This window comes from Oryza sativa, chromosome 1 (genome assembly GCF_034140825.1).
Source record: "Oryza sativa Japonica Group chromosome 1, ASM3414082v1".
Taxonomy (NCBI): domain Eukaryota; kingdom Viridiplantae; phylum Streptophyta; class Magnoliopsida; order Poales; family Poaceae; genus Oryza; species Oryza sativa.
In genome coordinates this window covers 16086658-16102653 of record NC_089035.1, presented here as the reverse complement: position 1 = coordinate 16102653, position 15996 = coordinate 16086658, and the positions used below count along the sequence as shown (strand labels likewise).

Here is a 15996-nt window from a genome sequence, read left to right as displayed (position 1 = left end):
TATAGCATTAAATAAGCTGCCAGTTAGAATGAAAAATGATGTGTCAAGTGAATAAATGAGAAAATAGAAGGAAACCATATCTTGCATGAGACATAGTTTCTACACAATATTTAAAACATCATGTGATATAAGTAGCATTAAATTTAAGTATGGAATAATGCTGTTTGTATTAAAAGAGTAGTGTATAGTACTAGTTTCTTGATATAGAGTTTATGAAAACTATGTCTAGTGTCTTAGATAGGGAATGGGCTAAAGAAGACGAGTGTTTAGTTAACCTTCCCCTGGTGTCTGGTGCAGATCTCCCCTATGCCACTGATCAACGTCGTCTGGCGGACCACCACCACGAACACTGAGGTGGTGAAACACGGCACCGTTCTTCGTGCTCCCATTTGTTTGGTAAGCAACGTCGGCCGCAGCTACTTCGTCCGTTCCGGTCCGGACGGACAGAGCGACTGCAACAGGAAACGACAATGAACAGGCGTGGCTCGGCCCATCCCAACAAATTTGGCCCACAGACGAACTGGCGGCCGCTGCATTCTCCGATGGCCGCTGCCCGCTACCCGCTTGCTCAGCAGGTCAAATGAAGGGAAACTTGCAGGCTATTTCGTTGCCTGCACGAGGGCTGGCTCGCACCCGCCGTGCAGGCACCACCTTGTTTTTTTTTTAATAATGGAATATAATATCCCAGCCTTTACTCAAAAGAGTTACAGCCAATTATTACATAGTAGTTTTCATGAACATAGTGTAAATCTAAATGAATAGAACACACCGAAGATCACTATTATTGAAACCAGCCTAACGTAAGGAGATCATAATTATTGAAGTCTATTTGTAAATCTCCAACCATAATTGGCAAATAGTTGCATAACCGTGGTCTCCAACTTTTGGTATGCAACCTTCAGAAACTCTTCATCTTCATCACACCTTTGTAGTTGTGCCTAAAACCGGAGCCAATGAGTTGCCCTGAAAATAACCTGCATATAGGAAAATGATGGTGATTTGTCAAAAACCATATCGTTCCTACTCAGCCATATTGCCCAACAAATGGCAGAAGCTCCAACAAGTATCAGTTTACTCATTTTCTTATCAACTCCCAAAAGCCACCCATTAAAAATATGAGATATGCTAACTAGAAGATTAAAACCAAAAGAGAACTGAACTGCTCTCCATAGAAATTTCGCAAAATGACAATCCATAAAGAGATGTTGAATAGACTCATTCTTCAAAAAAAAGAACACCTCAAGCTGCCATTCCAGTTACACCTTGCCAAATTATCCTTAGTTAACACAACCCCTTTAAGCAGGTACCACATGAAAATTTTAATCTTAAGTGTCAACTTAAGCTTCCAAATACACTTGTTTCTCTCGATATAGCCATTATTAATTAAAGCTAGGTACATAGACCTCACCGAGAACAAGCCATTCTGATGGAAATTCCATCTAAAACTATCAGACAAATCATTCAACTGAATATGTACTATAAAGGCACACAACTGATGCCAACAAACAAGATTCTGACCAACTAAAGCTCTCCTGAAAGATACATTAAGCGGAACATATCCCATAACAGTGGCAATAGAAGATGTTTTCCTCCGAACAATTGCGTACAAAGATGGATATTTATCCTTAAAAGCCAAGTTACCAATCCATCTATCTTCCCAAAATCTGATTTGTTCCCCATTATTGACAATCCAAGAACCCATATTTAAGAAAGTACTTTTGACATTCATAAGACCAGACCAAAAATGGGAATCACCTTGTTTCCTGTCAACTTGGGTTATAGATTTATTATAAAGATATTTCCTCTTCAATAAATCATGCCAAACCCTATCCTCATTAATTAACTTAAACAACCATTTACTTAAAAGATATTTATTTTGTATCTCCAAATTATGAATCGCAAGACCCCCTGGTCCTTGGGTTGACAAACAACATCCCACCTAGTGAGCCTGTATTTTTTCTTATGGTCATCCCCTTGCCAAAAAAACCGTGATCTATAATAATCAATTTTACGAAGAACCCCTTTCGGCACCTCAAAAAAAGATATCATAAACATGGCTAAACTTGAAAGAACATAATTAATCAACACCAGTCTACCACCAACAGATAAATGCTTGCCTTTCCAACTACTAAGCTTTTTCTCAATTCTCTCTTCAATACGTTTCCAATCTTTATTAGAAAGCTTCCTAAAATGCATCGGAATTCCAAGGTATTTAAAAGGAAAGGTACCTAACTAACAACCAAAAATATTAGAATAGTGTTCATAACATTCCTTTGCCTGACCAACGCAAAATAATTCACTCTTGTGAAAATTTATTTTTAGGCCAGATAACTTTTCAAATACCGATAAAATCAGTTTCAAATTCTTTGCCTGTTGCAAGTCATGCTCCAAAAAGATAATAGTATCATCTGCGTATTGCAAGATAGACACACCATCATCAACAAGATGAGGAATAACCCCATTCAAGAGTCCCGCCTCTTTAGCCCTCTTAATCAATAGAGTAAGCATGTCAGCTACTATATTAAAAAGAATAGGGGATAAAGGATCCCCTTGCCTAAGTTGGTAGCCTGTACTACCCTCTCAGCCTGTTTCACCTTGTGCAATTTTTTTTTAACGACTCACACGAGACGATGCGAAGTTTTATTGATAGAGAAGGGAAAAATTATAAGATTACAACCCTGAAGGGTCGTAACCAGGAAAAAGAAAAAAAATATACCACCACCCACACACCGACATCTCCAACACACAAGCCCAGGAGAAGGCTAGCACCGGACCGGCCGTCACTAAGCGTGACCAATCGCCACTAGACCAACAAAGGGACACATACGAGATTTAGGAGATGCCAAAACGACGTCTTCAAGAAGAGAAGCGACGGAAATCCGCCGCTGCCGTCCGTTGGGACTCAAAGGAGACAAGACCGGGCTTTCGCCCGGTAATCACCCTTGAGGGGTGAGACAGCACGACAACGCCCTCAGGAGGGGGAACATCGTTGTCGGTCCGGCCAAGGCCGGACTGGGTTTTCACCCGCTGCTCACCACCTGCGAATCCACGGCTGACGCACCGAGGCTCCACCACCACACAAGCTCTGCCGACATGTGGGACCCCTGCACCAGCGTCCCCCGCCGGTCAGCCTTCGTGCGCCGAAGACCGCGCCACACCCACCGGCAACTCCTTCTCACATCTAGGTTGTCTCCTCCACTGCCGGCCGCGCCTCTCGCGCCAATCCGGCCTTCCTCCATCGGCCGCGCCTCTCGCGCCAAGCCGGCCTCCATCTCCGCCGCCCACGTCTCTCGCGCCGAGCCGGCCTCCGTTGCCATCGGCTGCGCTTCTCTGCGCCAAGCCTGTCTCCGACCCCTCCACCAAACGATGCCACGACGGTCAGATGGAGCCGTCTCCCACGCCCTCGGGTAGCCGTCCGAGGCCGTCATGCCTCTGGTGACCGCAGTCACGGTCACCACCACCACAGCTGCTGCTGCCGAACGCCCAGCCACCTCGCCGTTGCCATCCTCACCTCGCACCCGACTCCTTCCCCGCCGCCGATGTCGCCACCGCCTCCACAGTCACGACCACCGTCGCCGCTGCCACTGACGCTAGCCATCGCCTCCGCAGACCGCCGCCTTGTGAAAATTGCATCACCATAGTCAGGATGAGAGAAACGCGAGAATCGAGCTTTGCTCACGAGCCTGGCCCGCTCGATGCAACGCGTTTGCATCCGCGCAAGCAGTGCTGCACCCGCGGCTACAGCTCGTTGGTTGGGGTAACCAGGGCCGTACCTACGAATTCGAGGCCCCGGTGTGAAACACAATTTAACGCTAATATAAGTAGGAAAGACACAAAAATAAATTAGCAGTGGAGCTCTATCTCAGTGAGAAGAAAATTTTAAATAAATGTTAGAAAAATATTATGTTATGATGTAGTAATTTATTTTTATTATATGGAAAAATGGAATCTTTAATGCTTAGAACGCATGTTCATATCATCGTCATGAGCTATAGCTCTTTGAGTTAGCCATGATTGCCATCGAACACTTATCGGAGCTAAAAAAAATAAGCCTGTTCTAGCCAATGAACAAATGAGTAAAAGTGAAACTTTATAAAAATGGAACAAGAGGCCTTCAAATATATTGGAACGCATTGGCGTAGATTAAAGAATAAAAAAATTAGGGCCCCTAAATTTTGGGGTGTTCGGTCGCTCATTTTGCACACCCTCATCGACGGCCTTGGGGGTAACCACTCCACCCCAAGAACCCTCTCTCATTTGTCCTCCTCGTTGCTACTGCTATCCTCCGCCTCTTCTCCTCCTCGGGCTCGGGTGGCTAGAGGTATCAGTGAGGCTCGTCCTCTTCTCCTCCTTGCGCTCGGCCAAGTAGACGCGGCAACAAGCGACCAAGCGGCGTGGAGCTCGCTGCCGGATAGATCTGGCAGGAGGAGCACCCAGAGGACAGCGGCTGCAATTGCATATGTGAAAATCACACGGCCCGACGGTCTTTACCACTGCCGCCACCTTTGTTGTAGTCCGAGTCATTGCCAAGATCCTCTCTCCCTTCATCAGCAGCTGGATCTGGCCACCAATGACAGTGTCACAGCCTGAATTTTCGTTTCGGATTTATAAATTATTAATAGAATTTATATTAAATGTTCATTAAAATACAAGTGAAGTTAAATGTGGGAAATAAAATTTCCTAAATATAAAGCATGGCTGGATTTAATTTTTATTAAATTCTCCATGATTAATTATACTATCTGGATTTTTTTCAGATTTTTTAGAGCTTAAATCCTAATTGTAATAATACAAAGAAGAGTTCAGCAATTATTTAAATATTAAATTAATCATTAAATGAGCTGGTTTCATTTTTTTAAGTACTTTGAGTGCCCAATATTTTCAGGATTTTTCTTGAAATTATTTGAGCATCGGAAGTATTTTTAACAATTCAAAGATCATTTCAGTGATTAACTAGCTGGTTGGCCCGCGCAATTGCAAGGCTAGCACCCAAACAAAATCATATATTCTTTTAGTATGATTTTACTTAAAATTTATTAAATAGCTATCTCATTGTCTTAAGACTTTGAATGACCAAATCTTATCATCCTCGTGTTTCTAGTTATATAGTTTTTAAAAGTCACACCAGTTGCTACCCCTTATGTCATCTTCTTCTTTATTTGCTTACTCGATCTATCACTATTTCTATTCATTCTTCTTGGAACCTTTAAAAATTGGATTTTATAGTTTTTAGAGTTTATTGTCATGCTGGGTTTCGTTTTTGTAATTTCTAGATGTCCCGTTGAACATTGCCATTATACTCCTCTACGGTCTGTTCACTGTCTCTTCTTTTTATTGTCATTGAGATTTTAAAAATCAAAGATTATTATCATTTGGGTTCATTTTTACTTTCTAAAAGTCCCGCCAAATTGTCAGCAGCTTTGCCATTGTACTCCTCTACGGCTCGCCCACTGCCTCCCTTCTTTATTGTCATTAAGATTTTAAAATTGAACGTGATTATCATTGTTTTTTTCTTTTACTTTTTAAAAGTTCTAAACCTTTAAAAATTGGACTTGTAGTTTTATTTTTTATAATTTTTAGAAGTCCCATCAAACGATGCCACTATGTCCCTCTACAGCTCGTCTCATGCCTACCTTTTATTGTCATTGTGATTCTAAAAATTGAGCATAACTATCGTTGTAATTCATTTTTTATTTTCTAGAAGTCCCATCAACCGTCGGTGGCTCTGCAACTATACTCTTATACACCCCGCCCGCTGCTTCTCCTTTTTATTATCACTGAGATTTTAAAAATCGAATATGATTATAAATGGTTTTTTTAATTTTCTAGAAGTCCCAGCAACCGTCTTACTTATTTGCTTTACGGCATGCCTGACGTCCCTCCTTTTAATCGTCATTAGGATTCTATTTAGTGTTTTATTAACAATTTTTATATATCGTATCAACCGCCACCACTTTACTCCTTTATAGGCCTGTTACTTAATTTTATCTCATCATGTGTTTTATATGGTATTTTCTTTCAATAGTCTTTATTTTTATCACAAAGTTTAGTTATTTATAAATTGTATTCCTAATTGAAATCTTATTTTTCTTTTTTCTAATTTCAGAATTTATTTTTTTAAAAAAGTTAATACCCTATTGTGTTCTTTTAATGTTTTTGTTTTTTATTTTCAATTTCAGTTGTTTCAAAATTATATTCCTACTTGAACTCTCTTTTATTTTTTCAAATTTTGGATATTATTTTATTTTTTATTCAAAATTTTAATTAATCTCGTATTGGGTTCTTATATGGATTCTTATTTCAATATTGCTTATTTTTAATTCCGAATTTCAGCTAATTTTAAATTGTATTCCTACTTGCACTCTTCTTTTATTTTCTTGTTCTAATTTCGGATTTTTTTATTCTGAATTTTAATTAATCTCGTATTTGGTTCTTATATGTACTCTTCTTTTAATATTCCTTATTTTTAATTCCGCATTTCAGCTATTTTTAAATTGTATTTCTACTTAGACTCTCCTTTCCTTTTCTAATTTTGGATTTTATTTTATTTTTATTTTGAATTTTGATTAATCTCGTATTGGGTTTTTATATAGAAATTTCTTTCAATATTGCTTATTTTTAATTCCGAATTTCAGTTATTTTTAAATTGTATTTCTACTTGGACTCTCCTTTCCTTTTCAAGTTTTGGATTTTATTTTATTTTTATTTCGAATTATGATTAATCTCGTATTGGGTTCTTATATGGAAACTTCTTTTAATATTGCTTATTTTTAATTCCGAATTTCCGATATTTTTAAATCATATTTTTACTTGGACTCTCTTTTTCTTTTTTTTTTCTTTTTCTCTGATTAATGTGGTAATTTCTAGCCCCACAGTGAACGCGGTGCCTTCTTTCAAAACTGTTTTAATAATATAATTTTAAAAAAGTTAATACCCTATTGTGTTTTTTTAATGTTTTTATTTTTTATTTTCAATTTCAGTTGTTTCAAAATTATATTCCTACTTAAACTCTCTTTTAATTTTTCAAAATTTTGATATTATATTATTTTTTATTCAAAATTTTAATTAATCTCGTATTGGATTATTATATGGATTCTTCTTTCAATATTGCTTATTTTTAATTCCGAATTTCAGCTAATTTTAAATTGTATTCCTACTTGAACTCTTCTTTTATTTTCTTGTTCTAATTTCGGATTTTTTTTATTCTGAATTTTAATTAATCTCATATTTGGTTCTTATATGTACTCTTCTTTTAATATTCCTTATTTTTAATTCTGCATTTCAGCTATTTTTAAATTGTATTTCTACTTAGACTCTCCTTTCCTTTTCTAATTTTGGATTTTATTTTATTTTTATTTTGAATTTTGATTAATCTCGTATTGGGTTTTTATATAGAAACTTCTTTCAATATTGCCTATTTTTAATTCCGAATTTCAGTTATTTTTAAATCGTATTTCTACTTGGACTCTCCTTTCCTTTTCTAGTTTTGGATTTTATTTTATTTTTATTTTGAATTATGATTAATCTCGTATTGGGTTCTTATATGGAAACTTCTTTTAATATTGCTTATTTTTAATTCCGAATTTCCGATATTTTTAAATCGTATTTTTACTTGGACTCTCCTTTTCTTTTTTTTTCTTTTTCTCCGATTAATGTGGGATTTTCTAGCCCCCACAGTGAACGTGGTGTCTTATTTCAAAGCTGTTTTAATAATAGATAGATAGATAGATAGATTTAAAAGAAAAAGAAGTTCTTTTCCTCTTCCTAGTATTGGGCCGAATTTGGCCCATTCCCTTTTCTTTCCTCCTCAGCCTACAGCCCGTGCTGCTCCCTCAGCCGAAGTCTGTTTTTGCTCCCTCGCTTCAGTGCATCTTCAACCTCCAGCCGCCTCTGTCCCGTGCGCATGCACTGGCGCCTCCTCCTTCCAAATCCGGCCTCCCCGTTACTCCTCATTCCAAATTAGTTGCGGGAATGGAATCCTCTCAATCTCCTCTACAAAATCCCCAAGAAATCCCCAAAAGTTTTTATGGAAATCCTTTCCGATTTCGCGGTTCAACCTTTCCTTTTCCCGGCGAGGATCCTAAACTTTCCCAAGTTTTTCCCGTCGATGTGGGCTCGATCCTGGGCTCCCATGGCTATATATAGAGCCCCCTCCAGCTCCTCTTTCGGCCGCCACCTCTCCCTCTCTCCGCCGTCGCCGGAAACCTTCTCCCCGCGAGCGCCTTCTCTCTCCGTCGCCGGTAGCCGCTCCAGCCGCCGTGCGCTGCCGCCTCGGTCGTCGCCGCTCTGCGCCGCCACCTCTCTTGGCTCCGCAAATCCCAGCCGCTGGTTATTTTGTGCCAAATCCCACCGGAGGTAGCCCGTCGTCGTGAACCGGAGCGCCGCCGTCGTCGCTGTGCCTCCAGCCGCACGTTCGTCGTCATCCGTCGTCGCCTTCGGTCGCCGTCGACTCCATTGGGTTCGCAGGAACAAGGTGAAGCCCGGCCACTGGTTTTTCTTCATCGAGGAACGCTGAAACGCCGCCGCCATCGCTGACCCGACCCCGTCACCGCCTCTACCTCGCTGCCGGCCGTCTGCCGTCGTCATCCATCGTCACGCCACCCCTCAGTGAGCTTTCCTCTCTCCCACGTCGTTCACCGGTGTAGTTTATCACTAGGGTCTTAATCCCATCTAATCTAATCTTGTTTGGCCCTAGCGTCGTCATCGTCTCCGTGTGTTGTCGTCGGACCGTTGTCGTGGCCTCTTCTTCTCCCGTCGCCACCGTTTCCTGGTGAGGCCTTCTCTCCGATTCCTAGGGTAGATGTTTGTGTAAGCCACATGTGTGTCGTTGTCGCTGTGCCGTTATCCTAACCCTAGCCGCGTGCCTCCGCCGAGCCGCCGCCGCCTAGCTGAGCAAAGTCGCTTTACTGTCGCTGTGTCGCAGCTGTGTGCCGCTTTAACCTAGCTACCGCTTTAGCCCGTTGCTCGGTAGTCGAGTTGTCTAGCCGTAGGTGCAACCCTAGGTTTCAACCGGCCTATCATTTGCCGTATCGGGGCTTTACCGTGAATCGTGTCTAGCCCACCGGTTTTGTCGCAGCCGTTGTTGAGTCGTTCGTTCGTTCGTTCGAACAAGGTGTTCCCCATGTTCGTTCGTTCATCCGTGTTGAGTGGTCCTTTAGTTCAGAGCCGCCGGTTCTGTTTGCCGGTTTCGGTTGATCATTTGGGTGATCCTGTGTCACGTAAAATTGACTCGTTGAGTTTGTATGTCGTGAGGCTCGCTTTCCAGATCAATCCAAGTCATCCGATCTTGGTCGACTCGGTCAAGATTAATCTCAGCCGTCCAAAATCGATATAAATCCGTTCTCTCTTTTCAGTGGCATATTATTTCTGTTTAATATATGTCATCTACCAAATATAATCTAATCTATTTCTAGAGGATGTTTCCAATCTTTTATCTTAGTTATAAATTATTTGTAAATCGTTTAATTAATTTGGAATAGTGTTTTCTTTAATAGATTTAATTGGAATTAAATATTGTAAAATTCATAATTAATTCATATGAAACCGGAATGAGGCCGTTCAAGTCTCATAATTCATCTTAAATTATGATCTACTTGTTTATTTACTTTATATGTACTGTTTATTTGTTTTTTATTAGTCTTTTTCCTTGTTTTGCGTGTTAACTTGTCGTTTCCGTCGTTTCGAAGGATCGTGAGTGCGTCGGAAGTTTTCAAGAAGACTTATTGAAGACCCATTGTTGCAAGTCACACAGATCCCAAACACAAATCCTTTGAACATGTTGATTCTCTATTTATTTTAAATGTGTATTTATTTTCGAATGTCACCGGGTGGTGTGAACTTATTCCTTTGTTATGGCCAATTTGCATTGATTACTCTTTCTTTTTTTTTCGGGGAATGATTACCGTATTTCTTGATTACCTTGGGTTATAATTTGACTAGTTGGATTTATATATTGGTTCAACTGTTTTAGATATAATTGCTTAGCCATGCTTAGAAACATTAGCACACGATTGGGATAACTAATGATTCACTATTACTTAATGATGGATATTTAATGGTAGCTCACGATGGTTAATCGTGATTGATTAATTAATTAATTTGCCAACTAATTAAAACTTGATAATGGTGGGTTGTGAGCACATGGTTTTGATGGTCGTGCTCATGACAATTAAGGACAGGTTCACGAGTTTCGGTTGTGAAACATTAACCGTGCCAACCACAAGCTAGCATGGGCAACGGCTTTATTTTTTGTATAGCATGGTTCATTGCGGGGCACCAGACTGAGAAGTGGTGGAGATAAGCCCACGGGGATCGTTGGGGAGTCCATGCCTTGTTTTATAAGGGGGTGATTATGATCCAGGAACGACGCATTGCTTTGAGTTGTGTTGTGCGAAGGGTACTGTCACGATTTCCCCCTTTGCAGTGCCATGGTGGTACTTCGGAGCATGGTAACATGTGTGGAATCATGTCTTGTGGGTACAGTGGTACACATCTGGCCAGAGTAAAACTATTCGAATAGCCGTGCCCGCGGTTATGGGCAGGTCTAACAATGTCTTTCGTGATTAGTCTCACACTTCTCACCATAATAAATGATGCTATAACTGGTAATAATTTGATTAGCTCCTGGTTTGGAATGGTACATTCCTGGTTTGGAGATAGATCTGTACAGCCGGGTATGGTTGTTCAGGTTTGGTTGGGCCTGTGCAGCATGGGTGTGCTGTTCAGTGTTGATTAATATTGATGATTAATTACTTTACTGGTTTACAATTCTCAAATGTTTGCTAAATGCTGCTTTTGCAAATGAGCCCTATATTATGCCATTCTTTGGTATTCTTGTGTACTTGCATACTTACTGTGTGGCTTGCGGAGTATTCCATGTAATCATCTTGTAATAATCAATCAAACCTCAGTTGAAGAGAAGTCCCAAAGGAGAAGACGTTTGGCTTATACCCCAGTTGAGCTGCCTGTGGGAGTGGAGCCGGAGTTTCGCTAGATCGTTTATCCGTTGCTGTTTTCTCTTTTCTTTTGTAAGTATGTAACGTTACTATTATGATGAATCTGTATATTAAATTGTCAGTTTGTGTACCTCGGCTGATTTCTGGACGAGGATTTTATGCATAAATAAGTTAAAAATTACTAGTGAATTTCTAGGTGTGACAAACAGCAAGCAGCAGAGCAGTGGAGGGATGGATGGAGCAGTGAAGCAACGGAGGGGATGGAGCGGCATGGCTGGGGCCTGGGGATGGGGATAGAGGGGATGTGGAAGAAGATGGCAGCACGGTAGACGGGAAGGTCGCCGACCGGCGTCAATGGCGATGGGGATCGATGATGACATCCACGAAAATATTTCTTTTTCTTTTTCTTTTTTGTCCTAACCTGTTAGCATGTACGTGTATAAAGGTGATTAATGAAAGAGTAATCATGTGATTAATTTAGCCAGTTTTTCCCCACATTTAGACGTGTAAAACGATTTTATAAAATTTAGTCAATTGAACATTTTTTTTTTGAAATAGATCAAATTTTCATTGACCCGGCTTTGGAAGAAAGCCCAAACAGTATACAGAGTCTTATACAAACACAGAAAACAAAGCTACGAAACAAAAGACTTAAAAAAAAAGTCGGCACATAACACTGGTTCTCTCAGAAGCATTCCATACCTTGATAACACCTCACATTCCCCCAGGCACTAACCCCTGGTACAAAAGACAGCAAAAAACTGAAGCCAAAAGTAGACTCAAATTGTCACAGGAAGACGACATGGCTTCAATTGTTGCAGTTTGGCCATCAGCAGCTCACACCATCCTTTCATAGTAGCTTGATCTCCTTCCTTTAGCATGATACACCACTGCTGAATAAAAGACAAAGCTTTATAAGTGATTTGCAAAGGAGACTTTGCCAAAATATTTGAGAAAACCCAGTCATTCCTAATTAGCCAAAGTGCCCAGCACACACTAGCAAAGAGCATCACCCACACCCCCTGGACATTTTTTCTTTTCATTAACCCCAAACAATCTCTTATATTCATAGGACTAATGGTTAGACCCAAAACATCTCTCACCACACACCAGTAAAGACAACAAGAAGACATTTAAACAAGATATGGTTAGTAGATTCAATCTTGCCACACAGTTTACAGAATTCATCCCCTCCCTGCCATTTTCTCTTAATCAACTGGGATGCACAAGGAAGCCTGCCTCTGTCTGCCATATAAAGAAAATCTTTGATTTTTAAAGGAATTTTACTTCTCCAAATCTTCATCTTTTCAACATCTCTTATACCCCAAAAGTAATCACCCTATACATAGATCTAGCTGAGAAGATCTTTTTGTTATTGTATGGCCATATTAAAATATCTTTGCCCTCCCCTAGGGCATGTTTATTCAATAGATTTCTTAAATCCTTCAGATCTGCCTCCCTGGTAGTGTCCAAATTTCTCCTAAAATTAGAACAAAGCCCCAGGATTTACAGAAAATAATGGAGTTTTAAAATTCCAAGGGCGTATATGTGTTTCAGATAAAAAGGAAATCAAGGATAAAATATTAGAAGAAGCACATGATTCTTTATTTTCTATCCACCCTGGGAGTACAAAAATGTATCAGGATTTGAAGAAAATATTTTGGTGGTCTAATATGAAGAAAGAAATTGCAGAATATGTCAATTTATGTGAAGTATGTCAAAAGGTAAAAGCAGATCATTAAAGACCAGTAGGATTAATGCAACCTTTGCCCCTGCCTGAATGAAAATGGGATGAAATTGGAATGGATTTTATTATAGGTCTACCAAAGACTAAAGGAGGTTATGATGCTATATGGGTTATAGTTGACAGATTAACTAAGGTAGCATATTTCTTGCCAGTTAAGCAAACATATGATGGAAACAAGCTTGCTGAGTTGTACCTCACAAGGATTGTTATATTGCATGGAGTACAAAAAGAATTGTCTCTGATAGAGGAACCCAATTTACATCAAGATTTTGGAGGAGTTTTCATGAAGCTATGGGTACAAAGTTGGGATTCAGCTCAGCATATCATCCACAAACTGGGGACAGACTGAGAGTTAATCAAATACTTGAAGACATGCTGAGAGTATGTGTTTTGGTTTATGGCCTAGTTTGGGAAATTTGTTTGCCATTCGCCCAATTTTCTTACAATAATAGTTATCAGTCAAGTCTTGGGATGGCACCATTTGAAGTCTTGGGATGGCACCATTTGAAGCTTTATATGGTAGAAAATGTAGGACACCACTTAATTGGACTAAAACAGGAGAAGGACAGTTGATTGGTCCACAAATTGCACATGATGCTGAAGCACATGTTAGGATTATTCGAGAAAAACTCAAAACAACACAGAATCGACAAAAGAATTACAACAATAATCAAAGAAGAGACTTAAGTTTTGAAGTTGGAGATTTTGTTTATTTAAAGGTTATGCCACTTAAAGGAGTTCAAAGATTTCAAATGAAAGGAAAATTAGCACCTCGATATATTGGACCTTATAGAATTGTGCAAAGAAGAGGTGAAGTATCATATCAGTTGCAACTACCAGCAGAATTAACCGGAATTCATCCTGTTTTTCATGTCTCACAGCTCAAGAAATGCTTAAGAAAACCAACAGAACAAGTACCTCTGGATGACATTGCTTTACAGACGGACATAACATATGAAGAAGAACCTGAGAAAATATTGGAGGTCACTGAAAGGAGGTTAAGAAATAGAGGAATTGAATTTTGCAAAGTACAGTGGAAAAATCACTCAGAAGATGAGGCAACCTAGGAAAGAAAGTCTGAGCTGGAAAAGAAATATCCGCACCTATTTGCTAACTGGTAAATCTCGAGGACGAGATTCCTTTAAGGGGGGTAGAACTGTAACAGCCCTAAAATTTGACAACTTTTTAAAACCAATTTAGTTTGCTTTGATTCTCTAAAAATATGACCGTCGAGTTAGACATTTATTTAAAATATTATTTTCCATGCTTATTTTTTTATGTTTCTTTTCTCGTTTAATTTTGTCGCAAAGTGCATCTTACACTTCAAATAACTCCTTTGTATCCAAATTTAATTCTATCCCGAATGTCGGACTATCTAAATTCCGCATCAATTCAAATCCTATCTATTTTAATCTTCCTCATGTTTTTCTTTTCTCTGTTTCCACCTTAATTTTCTTTTTCCCTATATTTTTTCCCTTTCTCTGTTTTCTTTCTTTCGTCTCCTCTACTCGGCTAGGCCGAGCCAGGGCCTGTGTCACCCCGTGTTGTCACGCGCCGATCCCGCACCATGCTCGCGCACGCTCACGCCCAGCTCGTGCCAGCCCGCGTATGCCACACGCTCGCACGCGCGCACACGAGGACGAACGACGAACGAATGCCCAGATGACACCTCCAGCTTCCCGCCTCCGTAACTCCTTCGTCCCTCAACTAGAAGGCTCAAGACCGGAGGCAAAAGAACCGAAATTTCGACCTCTTTCACCTCCTCAAATCCGCCCCAACTCCCACTGCCTCAATCGTCGTCACCGGAGGAAAAATCCCCAAAACCCTAATTTTGCGCCATTGATTGAGCTCCAAAATTCGTCGCATACGTTGCAAATCTTCTGAAATTGAAGGTACAAATGGATTCTCCATGCCGAGTACTCCCTTTCCCCTCTCTTTCCCCTTCAAATCCATCGCCGGAACATCGCCGGCGCCGCCTCCCGACGTCGCCGCTCTGTTCGGCCGTCGCCAGCCGTACGGCGTGCCGCCGCTGCCGGCCGCCCCAGGCCGAGCCGCCGCCACCACCGCGCTCCCCTTGCTCCACTGATGCTCACCATGGCCGCCGCCCTTACCGGAGTTCGCCAGAATCACCGCCGCCATGGCCGCCGCCGCCTCCAGCTCCTAGCCGCCGTCGCCAGCCTCGCCGCCGCCATCCACGGGAACGGAGTCGCTGTATCCTGTAGATCGCAAAACCGGTGCCTCCTTGCCCAAAATCGGCCATCTCCACAATCGGCCAGGGTGTTGCCGGCCGTTCCGGTGCAGAGCGAGAGAGAAAAATCCTTTTTCTCTTTCTATCAAGTTAATAAATCATAAAAATTTACCATCCGTTTGACCTCGAAATCGAAATCCGAGACCTACTCCAAACTCCTAGAATTATTCCGAATCCATCCGTCTCAGTTTCGTTGCAATCCGAGCACCCGTTGTCGCGACCCTAATTTTAGCCCTAGGGTTTGCCGTTTACTGAAATTCCAAAAATCCCTAAAATTATTTCTTTAAATCCTTTTCACCCATTGTTGCACTTTGTGATACCATTTGTTTTGTTTATTTTTGTTTTTCTATTATTTATTGTGGTGATGATTGTTGCATAAATAGAAAACGCTGACGTTGGTCCGGTAGTCGAAACGAGTGAAATCTCCACGCCAGAAGGAGACGGTTTGTACGACTACATCAAGCCCGAAGGTTGCAAGACATGCACCCTCCCTTGAACAATTTAATCCCGGTAGATAGAGTTATTTTAGTAGCGTACTTGTCCTTTGGAGTACGATAGACTGCACAAATTCTTTTAAATTAATTATATTGCTATTATTGCATTATATTTTCAGTTGTTGTTATAAATACCTTAATGAGCCTTAAAGTCTAACAAGCTTAGGATAAAATTTGATAAACATTTAAACAAAATGTTAATTATTTAGCATGCTATCGATTTAATATGGATATTATTATCATTGCATATGAAAACATGCTTATGGAACTATTTATGGCTATATGCTAAGAATTGTTGACACCGCATATGAGCGGGTGGAACACATGATAGAGTTCATGTGTTTGGTTTCATGGACCTGTTTATGGTCATAATGGGTATATCGATATATTTATGGTTATTTCTTATTTAAAATTGATATAATAATTAACCCCCTTGTGTCAAGAAGAATGACATAGTTTCGCCCATCCACACAATCGATTTGTCGAACCTGGCCGTATATTGCTCCAATTGATTAAACTTCTGCATGCCTTTCGGTGTATTGGCCATTAGCT

At 40.5% G+C, this 15996-nt stretch overlaps 1 long non-coding RNA gene across 1 annotated transcript; it reads left to right on the top strand.

The window, feature by feature from the left end:
• Positions 1-7834: 7834 nt before the first annotated feature.
• LOC107280736 (uncharacterized) lies at positions 7835-11435 on the top strand. The gene is made up of 4 exons (XR_001545323.3): positions 7835-8607; positions 8696-8770; positions 9687-11027; positions 11152-11435. It is a non-coding gene; the product is annotated as an uncharacterized lncRNA (long non-coding RNA).
• Positions 11436-15996: the final 4561 nt, after the last annotated feature.